This window comes from Thermobia domestica, chromosome 6 (genome assembly GCF_964235325.1).
Source record: "Thermobia domestica chromosome 6, izTheDome1.hap1.1, whole genome shotgun sequence".
Classification (NCBI taxonomy): Eukaryota; Metazoa; Arthropoda; class Insecta; order Zygentoma; family Lepismatidae; genus Thermobia; species Thermobia domestica.
The window spans coordinates 79,358,539-79,373,726 of record NC_137459.1 but is presented as its reverse complement, the minus strand read 5'-3'; the positions used below and the strand labels follow the sequence as shown (position 1 = coordinate 79,373,726).

Genomic DNA, 15,188 nt, shown 5'->3' with positions numbered 1-15,188 from the left:
TAATGTTCTACATAGGCTACCTGAAGACGAGAATAAAGCTGTACTAAATTTATTTCTGAAAAAAAAATATATATATATATCTGATTTAATATTGCGCTAAACAAAACGGATATCTATCCTAGCCTACTCCTAGGTATATGACTCAGTGACATAAAGCACCGAGTACTTCCGGATGACGTGGAAAGACGAAATTTAGCATGATTGTAGCTCTTTGGAACTAACCCACAGGAAATTTGCCAAAAACGAAAATTTTAATTTTTGGAATGTCTAAAGGAGGATGAAGAAATTCCCCATGTTATTTAAATTTACCGTTTTGGGGGCTTATATTCTAATATTTTAGGTACTTGGAATTGGAATAAAAGAAAGAAAAAAAACACTTGAAATTAGTTACGCTTGTACGTTCTTGTAAGCGTACCCTAATTAAAACACCAAAAGTAAAAATTTCTAACTTTACTGGGGTATATTATGAGCAGTTGAAGAAATTTCCCCATGTTAATTATATGGGATCTTCTACACCCCAAAATTATTGAGCAGTTCCTGTAGGTATACAATCATGATATTTGAGGTGATCGGATCTTTTCGGTGCCAACCCACAGAAAAAAAAAATGCAAAAAAAGTGAATATTTTAAATTTTTGTGGAGTCTAAAGGGGTGTTGAAAAACTCCCCCATGTTATTTAAACGGGACATTTTTGGACATATAATCGCATATTTTAGGTACTTTTAATTGGAATAAAAACTTGAAATTCAGTATAATTGTGCGTTTTCGTTAGCATTATGTAATTAAATTGTCAAATATAATAAAAAAAATACGATTGTAGAGTGGTTTTATGGGGAATTGAAAAATCTTCCACATGTTATTTATATAGGACATACACACACCAAAACATTTAGGCAGTTCCGGCTGGATTGGAATGGTAAAACTTGGGATGATTCTAGTATTGCGGTACTAATCTTCAGGGAAGTTACCAAAACTGAATATATATATATATATATATATATATATATATATATATATATATATATATATATATATATATATATATATATATATATATATATATATATATATATATATATATATATAAGGGGTCTAATGGAGGATGAAAAAATTCCCCATGTTATTTAAATGGGCGTTTTCTTGGGATGCAAAATCTTATCTTTTAGATAGTAGAAATAGGGGAAGAAATTAAAATTCAGTAGAATTGTGAGTTAAAAAGGGGAGAGGCCGTAGGTCGAGGAAACGCAGGGGCCTGATTACAGAGCCCCCAGTTAGCCGTAGACTAGTTTATATATAAAACTTTTATGAATTAGCTAAACAACAATAATATATATGTGGCATTCAGTGTACAAGGAAATTAAGTACACCTTTTGACATGTTGGACATATTGGAGACCTCTACCTGAAGCTTATTTCAGTACTTAAAAGATCAATGTCCAGGTATTGTCATGTATAATGCAAAAAGAAGTGTTTAGTTTCCATGTACTTAAGCAAACGTACCGTACAAGCTCACCGTATCTTTTCCTCACAACTTCAGCAATTGGGTTTATTCATTGTGTTTGAACTCTACAGACACACACACACACCACATTTCATACTAACATTACACACATACATCATTAGATACAAATTATGAAAAAAAAAAAAAAAAGAAATGCACACTTGTGACGTGCTTGTTCATGTTTACGTCACAGTAGCTCCTAAGCTGGACTATGCTAAAGTGTCCAACTTAGGTTTAACAAAATTAATTAATGAAATCTTACAAAGCCTTTCACTTTGGTCGCGTTTGCAAGCAATGAGCTACTTTCTTTAATTCAATTTCATTGATTCATTTTATATACTACTTTTATTTTTAACTTTGGTTTATTTTAATGGGTCGGTTAACCCGTTATGAAATAAATGATTGCATATATTTTTCACAAACAATTTCATACAAAAATAAATGTATATTCATTATATTTAAATAAAATATATTAAAGAATTTCAGTAATTTTAGGAATCGTAAATATGTTTTAGATCGTATGTCTTTAGTATTTTAGAACCCATGAATATGACAAGGAATTGACAACAGTAATATGTTTCCAATAAAACAAAGAAATATATATCCAGGCGCGCACCGTTTTTTCCTTTTCTTTTTCTTTCTTTCTTTCTTCCCTTTTCTTTTCTTTTGTTTTTTGGCTGGGTAGGAAGAGGTTCCATACGTCTATGTAGTATTAAACCTGTGTTATTATGCACCAGAAAAGATAAGTAATTGTTAATAACTGCCACCTACACTGAGAAAAAGAAAATTCTATGTAGTGTACATAAAAAGGTAGGTTGCGTGCGTAATTCCTGTAGTTTTTTGGACTTAACGTACAGCAGACGTATAACTGAAAACGGATGTCTTATAATACTTTTCTGACATCCATATGTACATTCCGCATGAAATAATATAGGCGGTCAGGATCTCACATACAAATGGACGTATATAAAACATAGCTGATGAATGGAACATAAATATATGCATGCGATATACGGAAAACTGTTAGATGTCAGACATCCTGCAACGGCATGATGTAACATCTAAGGACAGTGCCTATATAGCATACGGATAACGTATGTTCCGTACTGATTTCTGTAGTAAGCAAGAGGATTCTGTATATTTGTACAATATACCGCTGTCCGGATAACGGATTTTTCTCTGTGTATATTTCCAGAAAATCTGATAGAAGTAGGTTAGTTTTATAAGGAAAGCAAAGTGTGAAATCAAATCTTTAGGTTATATCAATCATTTCTCTGTTAAACAAGTATAATTATGTTACTTATTTGTACAATCCGCGGCAGAAAACCTGCAACATGAGGATATGAGTTTATTGTGAAACTGCGCCTAACAGCACAGGGAATGAACATAACGTCTAACTGGAACGAATCACGCCAGGATAAACCTCGGCCTCCTCCCGTGCACACTTATTTTGGAGCAAAAGACTTCGTCATTTCACAATAAACTTATATGCTCATGTTGCAGGTTTTTTGCCGCGGATTGTACAAATGTTGACCGAGTTACGGAGACTTTTTGATCCACATCCGGTTGTCCCTCTGTAGTTGCGCCTCTTATACACAGGGTGTTTTGAAACAACACCGAGATGATTCCTGACACCAAGACGAAAATTATAGGCCTACCAGGGTGCAAAAATGCTTCATTTCGAAGTTATAGACTGCCAAAAACATGAAAGAAAAATGAACTTTGAAGGTCCATCGCTGCCAAACTATGGAACCTACTGCAGCCGGGTCAAGACTTTATTAAGGAACTAGTGTGCGTCCTTTCCAAATACCCATGTTTCAGAATCCTGCGGTACTTCCGCAACAATTGTTATAGAAGTAGTTGGTGAGAATACTTCAAATTAAATAAAAGTAGCAAAACTGCCTCTATAAAAAATGTTGTGTGTGAGTACCTTAGGATTCTGAAATATGTAATTTTGGATAACGCATATATTAATTCCTAAGTAAAGTCTTAACCCGACTACGGTAGATCCCATAGTTCGGGAGGTATGGACCTTTAAATGTCATTTTTGTTTTGTTTTGTTTACGGCAAGCTATAACACCGAAAGGAAGCGCTTTTTCACCCATGTTGGTCTATATTTTTCGTCTTATCTTGGTATCAAGAATCAAATCTCAAACGTTGTCGGTGTTCTTTTGAAATACCTTGTATATACATATGTAAAGCATTCGATTTTTAAAACAATTATTTTCCGTAATTTTGAATTACTTCGTCGCAAAACAAAAGCACTGTAACACACCTAAATGAAATAGGTAGTTTTTTTTTTTTTTTGTTCCTATCAGTACAGACAGACGCAACAAATAGGTAGAATGAACACACCGATTCCAACGTGATGTTGTGAAGCACTCTCTCCGTATTTGCTTGAATATCCTCAATTGAGTTAAATATCTTCCCTTTCAATGACAATTTTAATTTAGGAAAGAGGTAGAAGACGCCCGGGGCCAAATCTGGGAAATACGGTGGTTGCGGAAGCACAGAAATTTTTAATTTGGTCAAAAATTCCTAGATCAAGAACGCACAATGTGCTGGTGCATTGTCGTGATGGAGAATCCAATTCTTTTCTTTCCAGATGGCAGGCCTTTTCAGCCACATATTTTCGCGTAGACGCTTTTGTAGCTGACCCCTAGGGGCAAATTCATGATGCACGACACCCTTAGAATCGAACAAAAAAAAATCAACATTGTCTTCACATTCGACCGACTTTGTCGCGCTTTCTTTGGTCTTGTGATTCTGGGCTCTTCCACTGAGAAGATTGGGCCTTTGTTTCTGGATCATACAAATCAACCATGAGTCATCACCTGTTATTACCCTATTCAAGAGGTCTGAGTCCATTTCGGCTCGATTCAACAACTTAAAATCTGTGTTGTTTCTGTTCTTGTGACAAAACTTTTAGAATGAATTTCGCGGACACTCGACGCATGTTCAAATCATCAGTTAAAATTGACTGAACCGCACAGAAACTTAAATTCAGGTCTTCAGCTATCTCCCTAATTGTAAGTCTACGGTTCGAGGGTACTAAATTGCCAATTTTCGCGATGTTTTCGTTAGTTTTTGATGTTGAAGGCCGGCCAGACCGGGGGTCATTCTCTACTGACTTGAGGCCATCTTTGAATCTGTGAAACCAGATAAACACGTTTGACCGGCTCAGACATGTGTCTCCAAAATTGTTTTTAAGGGTTCGTAAGTCTCCAAAGCAGATTTCCCAGATTTAAAACAAAATTTCACACAAACGCGTTGTTTTAATTTTTCATCCATTTTGCGCACACAAATATGCGCTAAGACACACACACACACGCCCGCACTCAACTGGTTGCTACGCCGTACTGAATAAATATATCTCGGTGCATGTTTCAACATGTCTCAAGGACACACCAAGCCGCCACCGCTTCCATGCTAAGGGGCAACTATATCTAGTCCTCCTGCGCAGTGTTGCCAACTGTCTGAAAACTTTCCAATCACACCACGTATATATATATATATATATATATAAAATACTGTATTACCCTCTCTTTCCGGGGTGTATGTCCCTGCCCGAGACGAACAATTGAAGATTTACATGATGAACCACTACTAATTATGGTTCTGATGTTGGGGGTCAAAAGTATAAAATCGAGTTTGTTAATGGAGGTGATCCATGCAAAGAAATTGGTATAAATCCAGTTTTTCCAGTTTTAACCTTCATAAATATAGAACAAAAGTGGTATTATATAGCGAGAACCGGTTTTCTGAAATTGGTTGAGTTTTCCAAAATTGCATCTTTTCTCCATCTTTACCTTCCTATAAAACCAGAAATGACGAAAAATACCAAAACTGTCGTTTTCAATATTGATCTATATAGAGCAAAAATTATAAGACATATCGAGAAATGTTTTTTTTTTTTAATTGATTTAGGGTTCTATGAATATGTATCATCTTGTCTCTTAACCTTCTATTCAAACCTGAAGTGACATAAACCAACTACTATCAGCTTTAACATTGATCGATGCAAAGCAGAAACGCTAATATGTAACGAAACTGATTTTCTGTAATCAATGAAACATCCTAAGAATACGTTCTTTTTCCACTGTAATATCTCTACTAAAACCGGAAGTATTAGAAAGCTACTACTACTTTCAGTTTCAATATTAGTTGAGAAAAAATACGTTGTACAATCCAAATTCCCTCACGTGTTGTGCAGGTGACACTGCTACCTGTTTATTATTATTATTATTATTTTTGTATATATATTATCGGGACTTTTTTGGGGCTACGGTTTGACGACTGTATTCCGTGGTTTTAAAAATGCAACCCGAAATTAGATGCTGAGACGCAGCTCTCGCCGGACTCTGATTATAGGAACAATTTATCCCATATGCTGAATGACTTATGCAGTCGGTTGCACCGTATCAGCTCTACAATTCCTTCTAACAATAATTTTCTATGTGCCTTGATCCGATCATCTATGGTTGTTTTTTGTCCACTATTCCTCTTCTCTGACGATGTTTTGCTACGAGTTCTGCTACCTATTATAATGTAGAACAGTGGTTCTCAACCTTTTCGAGCTTAGTGTATGTTGGGGGAATGTGATTGTCCTGAGCGCCCCTCGTCATTTTAACCCTATCGAGCTATGCACGAGGCTCAACGTAAACCTTGGACAAAGATGTCTAAGAACAAAAAAAAAAAAAAAAAAAAAAATGCTTCAATTCTTAAAATCAACTTCGAAGAATATAAATTATTATCTGTAAGAAAAGTGTAAGTTATTGACAATTTGTAAAATGAATAATAGCTTTAGTCCAATAATAAAATGAAAGTCTAACAATCATGGGATCTCAAACACCCCATAAATCTATCGATTCCCAATTTCCCCTTTTTGTTCCAATGGTTCCTTTGAAAGCAAGAACTCCCCTTGGGGGCGTCAACTCCCATATTAAGAAAAAAAATGAACCAGGACACCGTCCCTTTCCATACACCTAAAGCACGCCGACAATTTCGGATTCACTTGCTTCAAGTAACCGATAAAATCCATAATTTGGCCTCTTTGCAAGTTCGCTGACTATTAGTCAACTCGTTACATCAGTAGAAGTCATATAGTTCGAATAATCAGCGTTACTAACTCACAAGATCATAGGTTTGTATTACATGTTTGTTTCCGTTGTTTTGATAAATAACTTGAGAGACCTGGGTTTGCTCCCGGATAGCGGTATATGTGACTCAGGATGCGAATTGAGCTTCTAAGTGGCTAAGTGATTAGAGTACGCGCTTTTGGCGTGGTGACCCGGGTTCGATTCCCGATGGAAGCTCATGCGGCTCGGACTCAACGTTAAGCTAGAGGTCCACATTTCATGTAGCCTTGCTGATGAACGGGACACTAAACTAAACTAAATCAAATCAAATCAGAATCGAAATCAGAATTGAAGTATAGGTTTACATCACATACAGTCTTGATGCACAACACGAACGTTAAGTTCCAGACGAAGGAACAGCCACAACTTTGTCCAGAACATTTGAAACAATTTTGAATACGTATGATTTAGGTAGTGTAGGAAATGCAAATAAAATAGAACGTCTCTCGTTATTTAAAGTAAAATTGTACATCGCTCCTTAAAACTTTTCTAGCTTTTGTTGCCACCAGTAGTGATAGAGCGAGTAGTGTGAGTTCTCATTTTTCTCCATTCGAATTAATCTTCTCCATTGTGTTACGTAATCCCTTGTTCAACTGGTAAATCTGTAAATCTAGAACTCCACAGTCGTTCGGCTGACAATACACAATAATGGCTTTCCATCATAAGTGATAAAAAGAAAAGAAATCAACTCTTTAACAGTAATCACTTCTGCTTACCAAGATCTATTATTTTTATATTAATTTCCGTGCTTCATTACAGATGAACAAACTTTGTTTTACCTATTTGTATTAGGCATATGTATACAATCGAACAAACAATAGTACCACATCCGGATTTGCATAATAGTTACACACATTAACATGTAGAACAAACGAAATATTTTTTTTTTTTTAAAAAGATAGAATAACTTTATACATATGCAGCCGCGGATACAGGATATGATCAGGGGAAGGGCTAAACCATAATTTGCCGCTTTATCCAGTGTAAAGAAAGTAGGATAGAAGCCCATTTTATCCAAGGTGTTTATAGCCTCTATAGCCCTCCCTTTGGACCACGCCTGTATATGTGGCCCAAAAGTACGTATACATAACAGTATTGCATTTTATATTATTTCTTCTTGTTATCCATCAGGTAGAATTAGTTTCTTTATTATTTGTTCTTAATGTGTCTTTACTTACATCTTAAGCTCGGAAGAGCCGAAGCAAATAAACTCATAAACTAGAATGTTATGCTTGATCAATGCTGGGGTGTATATCTACTTTTGGGTCACCCTATATATAATAGAATATATATATTATATCTCGCCTGTAAATAGAAGTGTGTCAATGTTTGCTTTACGATACAATCTACAGAACTGTAACAATCTAAGGCAAATTGTATTTTCTCAATTTTCATCATCAACTATTTTCCGTAAGTGCTTATGATTGGTACTTTCATTTGCAATTATCTGATTCGCACGCTTTGAAGCTTAGTGGTACTTTGTTCGTTTGGGTTGCCTGGTTTGCGTTTTGTTCTTCGTTAGTAGTGACGCTATATATATGACGAGATATACAGTTTCTGTTTATTCTTTCAAATCTTTCAGTTTGACGTCCCAAAATTATGCCATTTTACGCCAAGGGAGAGTGACGATTCAATCAAGTGAATGATGATGGAGGAATTTGTGGAATGATAATCTGGGAGGAAACGGGAGTACTCCAAGAAGACCCACGGTCAATTTGTCAGCCACAAACTTTTTTGACCGGGGATAGATCCCGGGACTCCTCGCACCAGAAGTAAGCGCTCTACCACTGTTACCATAAGTTAATACTCACATACTATACAGTGTGATCCGTTCAAATTTTCGTAATTTTAATTAATTACTATGAACGTAGTACGACGAGTTGTAAAATACCTGTAGCACGAAATGGAAGACAAAATCTTCATTTTTTTCATGACTAGAACTTATTCGCTTGGTCATTACGCAGTACTATGGTCGGATAAATAAAAAATTGCGATCTTCAACAATGCATGCCGGCGGTCGTGTGGCATGTTGAAAAAAAAAAATATATGATTCCCTCTCAGGAAAGAAATTCTAAACGAGTAGTGCGAAGGAATTCAATGAATAGCATCCCAGAGTCTCGAACCCAAATCCACGATACGACTGCAAAATTAAGTGGGGATGCGTTGAAGAGAACATGGCAAGAAAACTAATACAGACTGTAGGTATATTGTTCGTGCTACCAATGAGATACATGCATATGCATATTACTCTGTGTTAATGTGTGGAAAATAAAATTTAAGAGTTTTCTTTTTAATTCTCCGAAACTCCGTTGCCTATTATGTATTGTTCTTTTTCTATGATTAATTTAAGTTAGAGGGATTTTAACGAAACACTCTGTGTTTACTTAAATGTTAAAAAAGGGGAAAAAATGAGGAAATTGTTTTTGATCGACATGTTTACTCTTCATACATATTACTAATTAACCTGTTATTTTATATTCATTTATTTACTGTATTCATTTATTTAGTGTGTTCTCTTTTTTCTTTGTTCTATTTTTATATGGTGTCAAATTAACCATTTTCATCTCGTTTGGTTGTAATAGTATTATAATAATGCCAGTGTTAAATACAAACTATAATAACCAGCGGGAGGTTATGTGGTTCGGATTCCACGTAAATCAATAGGTCCATATCTCATATGGCCTCGCTGCTGAACGGGACGTTAAACTCAAAATCAACTCACCAAACTATAATAAATTAATTAGTTCCAAATATGGTTCTGATTATTTGTCATGCAAAAACGAGCCGTTAAATTTCAAACAATAAAAAATTATTATTATTATTTTATAAATGAGTTTATAATTATGACTATAAAAATGTTTGAAAACATCAATCTAATAATTATTAAACTATAAATCCAAAAGTGTGCTAAACATTAAGGTACCTTTAATTTGATAAGCAATACGCCCTCAAGAAAAAAATAAGAAGATTAATTCAATTTATACATTACTAGCATAATACTTGTTCTTCGCACGGGGAATACGTTTCATTTTGAACATGAGGGCTGAATTTGGATTTAAACGACATCGGAACTGTTATTGATCGTCTCATCGACCCCGAAAACTATGGATTGGGCACTAACATAGGCTATTTTCGATCATTTTCATATATATTTTCTCCACTTCCCTTCCCAAGTTACTGGGCTGAATTTGGATTTAACTGACATCGGAAGTGTACTGCTCATCTCAGCGACCGCGTAACTATGGATTCGACACTAACATCGCTCATTTTCCATCATTTTAATATATTCCCGTTCCCCTTCCCCTAAGTTATACCATCAAAGTAGAATGATAAAATCCATCCCATATCCGAACCTCATCTGTGTTGGAAATTTGAATGAGATCGGTCGGGTGGCTCAAGAGGTACAAAGCCACAAACATAGTTACTTTCATATATATATTATACTAGCAGCGTTCACCCCGCTTCGCTGCGGTCACCCCGGAACGCAATAAACTTTGTTACTTAGATAATTTTTACTTTTTCGCTTTCAAATTGCAGTAAATTTTAACATTATAGCGCCTGTCATTTATGTTAACCCGCCGAGTGACACGGTCATGCGGGTTGCATATACATACGTTTATTTTTATACCTATGATGAACTAATTACAAAGGATTTGTACGTATGGACACTTGAATGGTCACTTATCTCAAGACACTGGTAATTAAAAATTAAAGTGATATGATAAAAACCATCTAGGGTCCAAATCCTAATAACCCCCCAAAAATAAAAGAAATTGGTTCAGCCGTATTAGCGTTATGAGGGAACAAAGGATTTGTACGTTCTCTTTTATAATATAGATTACATATATAATACATCGTAACATTGAGCTTGTATACAGTATTCTGCGTAATTCCTGTTGCTATTGTTTTTTTTTTTTTTTTTTTTTTTTTTTTTTAGCGTCCAATTTGAACATAGAGCCCACAAGAGAATTGGACTTCGTGTGAAGAGTGCTGTAAATGCATACAGGACATAAGTGTAAAACGCAAAGCTAGGAGATTTCGTAGTTTTCTTCATTGGTCTAATGGCTAGCGCATGCGCCTTTAGCTCACGAGGTCCAGGGTTTGATTTCCTGTGGGGGCATTAAATTTGAACCCATTATAATGATTCGGATTCTACCTTAAACTGCTGAATTACGTCTCATATATATCCTTGGTTCTGCAAAGGGATGCTCAATCTCAACAAACCAATAGCAATACAACACGTCAATCTTACTACATGTAATTCCACTGAGAATCAAATCCGAGTATAATGTCTCAAATATAACAACTTAATTATTTAACCATGACAGAGTTCTCTTATCGTTTGTGTAGAACGTCAACTTGTTTTGGCGCATACGCAACAATACTATCGTCAACAAATTAAAAAAAAAAAATAAAGTTCAATCAAGATTTCTTAGGTATGCAAAGTAACTGAAATTTATTCCGCACTTGAAAACCATAGTTCACTTTTAGACAGTTTCAATATTTGCTTATTAGAGCAAACGCATAATATTGCAAATCTGGTATTTAAAAAAAAAAATGCTTGAACTTTTTATTATCATTAAACTCCATGTTCCTTCAGTGAGAACCATAACGAATAATACAGGTATTTTCTATTGCAAAAGTCTAGGACCAATATAAGTCCTGAAGGCTGAAGCCACCAATCTGGGGAATACTTTCTGTCTAGAACAAATTATTAAAAATAAATGATAAAATTGTTGTGTTGTATGCACTATGTCCTTTAAGACGCTAAAAGACTGTTGTAAAAATACGTTATAATATTTCAACACTATAATTGAGCATCTGCCTGTTGTGTTGGTAAATCTAATATAAATAAAATAAAGAGTTTGTTTGTGTTTGTCTGTCTGACTGTGTGCGGCCTCGGGACCAGACGAATAGACCGAGAGTTACCAAATTTTGGTCTGGGGTACCTTGTCCCAGGCTTCAGATCAAGACGAATCATTTTTTTTCAAATTTCGAACCAGGGGGTCTCAGGGCGGGGGGCGTTTACCGGAACCGGCTTGGGAACCAGACAAATTGACCGAGAGTTATCAAATTTTAGTCACGGATACCTTGGTTCAGGCTCCAGACCAGAGTGAAACGCTTTTGTCAAAATTGGAACCAGGGGGGTCTCAGGGGGGCGTTTACCGGGACATGTAGAAAATGACCGATATTAGTGTCGAATTCATAGCTTTCGCGGTCGCTGAAATCAATGATGAAACTCCAACTGCATTAACTTTCAAATTCACCCTATTTGACTCCGGGCCAGGGGTCACCGGAGGGGGATACTGAGTCCGAGACATGTAAAAGTAATCCAAAATGACCGAAATCCATAGTTTTTGCGGTCGCTGAGATCAATGGTGACACTTCCATTAGCGATGACTTGCAAATTCAGTTACAATTGTATGCGGGCCGGGAGTCAGCGGGGGGAGGGGGGGGGGAGAAATACCGAGACATGTAAAAATAATGCAAAATGACCGATATTAGTGTCAAACCCATAGTTTTCGGGGTCGCTGAGATCAATGGTAACACTTCCATTAGCGATTACTTGCAAATTCAGCTACAATCATATGCGGGCCGGGAGTCAGCAGGGGGGGATACCGGGACATGTAAAAGTAATCCAAAATGACCGATATTAGTGTCAAATCCATGGTTTTCGCGGTCGCCGAAATGAATGGTAATACTTCCACAGGCGCTGACTTCCAAATACTGCCCCCATGCGAAGAATGGGTATATTCAGCTAGTAATTAAATAAGTCAATCAATGAACACCAAATTAGACTCATAGTTTTAAGATTTAGACACCGAAAGCACACCTTAGCCTTTCCATAGTAATCTTCCTCACATTTTCCTTTTTGTGACTGAGTTAATCATAGATGTTACTAGCTGTTCGTACGAACATTTTTGAGGCTGTGGAATCAAAATACTTAAATCGTAATAACAAAATTGCAATTTGAAATATCTTAATGCGATTTGATGCATATGAATAAAGTTATATTATTTGTGGCGTGTGTGTGTGTGTGTTTGACTTCTACTTTGCGTTAAAACCATAATATAGCAAAGCTCTTTCAACACTACAAGTGAGAGTTCACACATAGGCAGAAAATAGCTAATTTACAACAAAATAAGTTTTTTTAAGCGTAATTTATATAGACTAGATTGGATAAAGAGATGGACAACATTTGAGGAGAAAAATCTGAATTTTCAACTGACATTCGAACATAAGGAATTACTCGGATTTCAACTTCAAGCATCATATACGTAATATGTTCGTTGAAGTATATGGAAAGAAAGTAAATAGTTTGCACTTACTCTTTCATATGAAAAACATGTAGTGTAGTATCTGATCTCATTAGTTGATTACAACGAATTACAACTTTCTAAGAATCATTTATGGGATTATCTATATTGTGTTGCTCTTGAAGCGCTCCAAGTTCAACAACAAAATAAAATAGCACATCATATATTAAGGAGGTGGGTAATCATATGCCTTTGTTTGCCTATGATAGTCATAAAAAGTAAAAGTGCAGATAAAACAAAGTACACCATATATATATGAAGTTGGAACATTAAACGTTGCATTTTTGTAACATGCATATGAAAAATGTTGCAAGTCACAGAAAGGAAACCACAAGCAAAGCATGGCTGTAGATATTCTGCCAATTTAGACATTTTTTTTCGAACTTGAAACAATAGATTTAGTATGAGGCACTTCATGAACCACACTACACGAATGCTTGCTAATAAACTTATTTATTCTTCACAACAAGAAGTTTAATTACTGATGTATCAAACTCTTATTCTTATTGTAATTTCGAAAAAAAAAAAAGTCTAAATGGACAGAATATCAACAATGGTGCTTTTTGTCCGATTTTTATGCGACTTGCTACAATATATTTCACATGCATCCTACATAGATGTAATGTTTAATGCTCGAACTTTATATCCATATGATATACTGGCTTATATGACGAACTTTACTTTTTATGATTATCATAGGCGATAACAGATGATCTTTACCTACCTGTTTGTATGTACAAGACTTCGTTTTCCAGATTGGTTATTCACGAAAGTAGTACAGAAACAACTACCCAGCATTTAGTACCACTGCAATCACTAGACTAGCAAAAGAACAATCAAAGCAACGCAATCGATACCAAAGGAATTTGGGCCGTTAAACAGAAACTACCGGAGAAACTATGTCGCGTTCTCCGGAAAACATGTTTTAAAATGGCATGGACTAGTGAGTGATAACTTTCTGAACCATTTTCAATATCTGTCTAAAAATATTATAGCTCTAAAAGCAGTTATTTGATGTTATTTCAACGCAAATAAATAGGTTACTATATGTAAACAACTTTAAAAAAATAATAGAAATGTGAAAAATAGTTATTTAAGCAACGATATTCAAACACACTTACATTGAGTTTCTTCTCTCTTTTCAAGTTTGAGAAATACACAGACAATAATAAAATTCATGCCGTATGTTATTTTTACTCTTCAATGTAATACAAATATTTATGTGTGACAATGCATTGCTTAATTTACGGCTTACTTTGATTGTATAAAGCTCACTTTTGTTCTGAAATAAAGGCATTCAACACAAACTTTATGAAAAATCATTTTAAGAATGGTCCCATTACAACATTAATTCAGATTTGCATACTTGTGTAGTTGTTTTTTACAACTTTGAAACATGAATACAGTCCGCATCAATTAAAAGTGCCTTGTTAGGTAAAATAGTTGAATTTTAAGACAATATCGAAAGCAGCTCCCTCCTGAAGATATAATAAAACTTTTTTTTCTTACTGAAAGCAGGGAACTTAGTCGTCTCATTAATTGCTTTAGACCATCCTTCATAATCAAAGGATTTAACATGATTTTGAAATTCTTTTAAAAAATAATGAACGTTTCGTTGTGTAGAAGAGAGGAAAAAACTGCAATCAATAGTAACCTTTCTTTATCAACAAAAGAAGAAAATATAACACAGTTTTAAGTAGTTTGACATTAAATAAACAATAATAATAATAATAATAATAATAATAAAAACTCACTGTTGTAATGCATCTTTAAGGAAGTAGAAAGAAATAATGAAATTGTTATATCCAAATAATGAGATCTTATTATGAATGCAAATTTTCCATATTTAATGAAGTTTCACCAAAAACTAAAATCAGTCATCCTCTACACTGAATTAATGGGATCCAGTCTTTATATAGAACATTATTAGAACGTATATTATTAGAACATATGGATAGCTTTATGTTGTTTTTCAAAAGAGAACATGGATGTATTTATGCAAATTCAATATTCCATCCTAAATTATGGGGCGAAATGCACCCAATATACAATTATCACTTCTCTTAATTTGATTAAGCACTTATTGAAAAATCATCTGGTAAGTTAATAATCGAATGTAATGCATGTTTCGATCTTGATTTCTCGAAACAAACTCAATCTAATTAAAGCAAATGAATAAATACGGTGTATTAAAACCCCGGAGCCATTGGTCATCTCAATTATACATAAAGATC

At 34.9% G+C, this 15,188-nt stretch overlaps 1 protein-coding gene across 5 annotated transcripts in view; it reads right to left on the bottom strand.

Annotated features, from left to right (window-relative positions):
- LOC145688072 (cell adhesion molecule Dscam1-like) overlaps nt 1-15,188 on the bottom strand; it is a 1,774,182-nt gene that overhangs the window by 1,746,400 nt on the left and 12,594 nt on the right. The window lies entirely within an intron of this gene.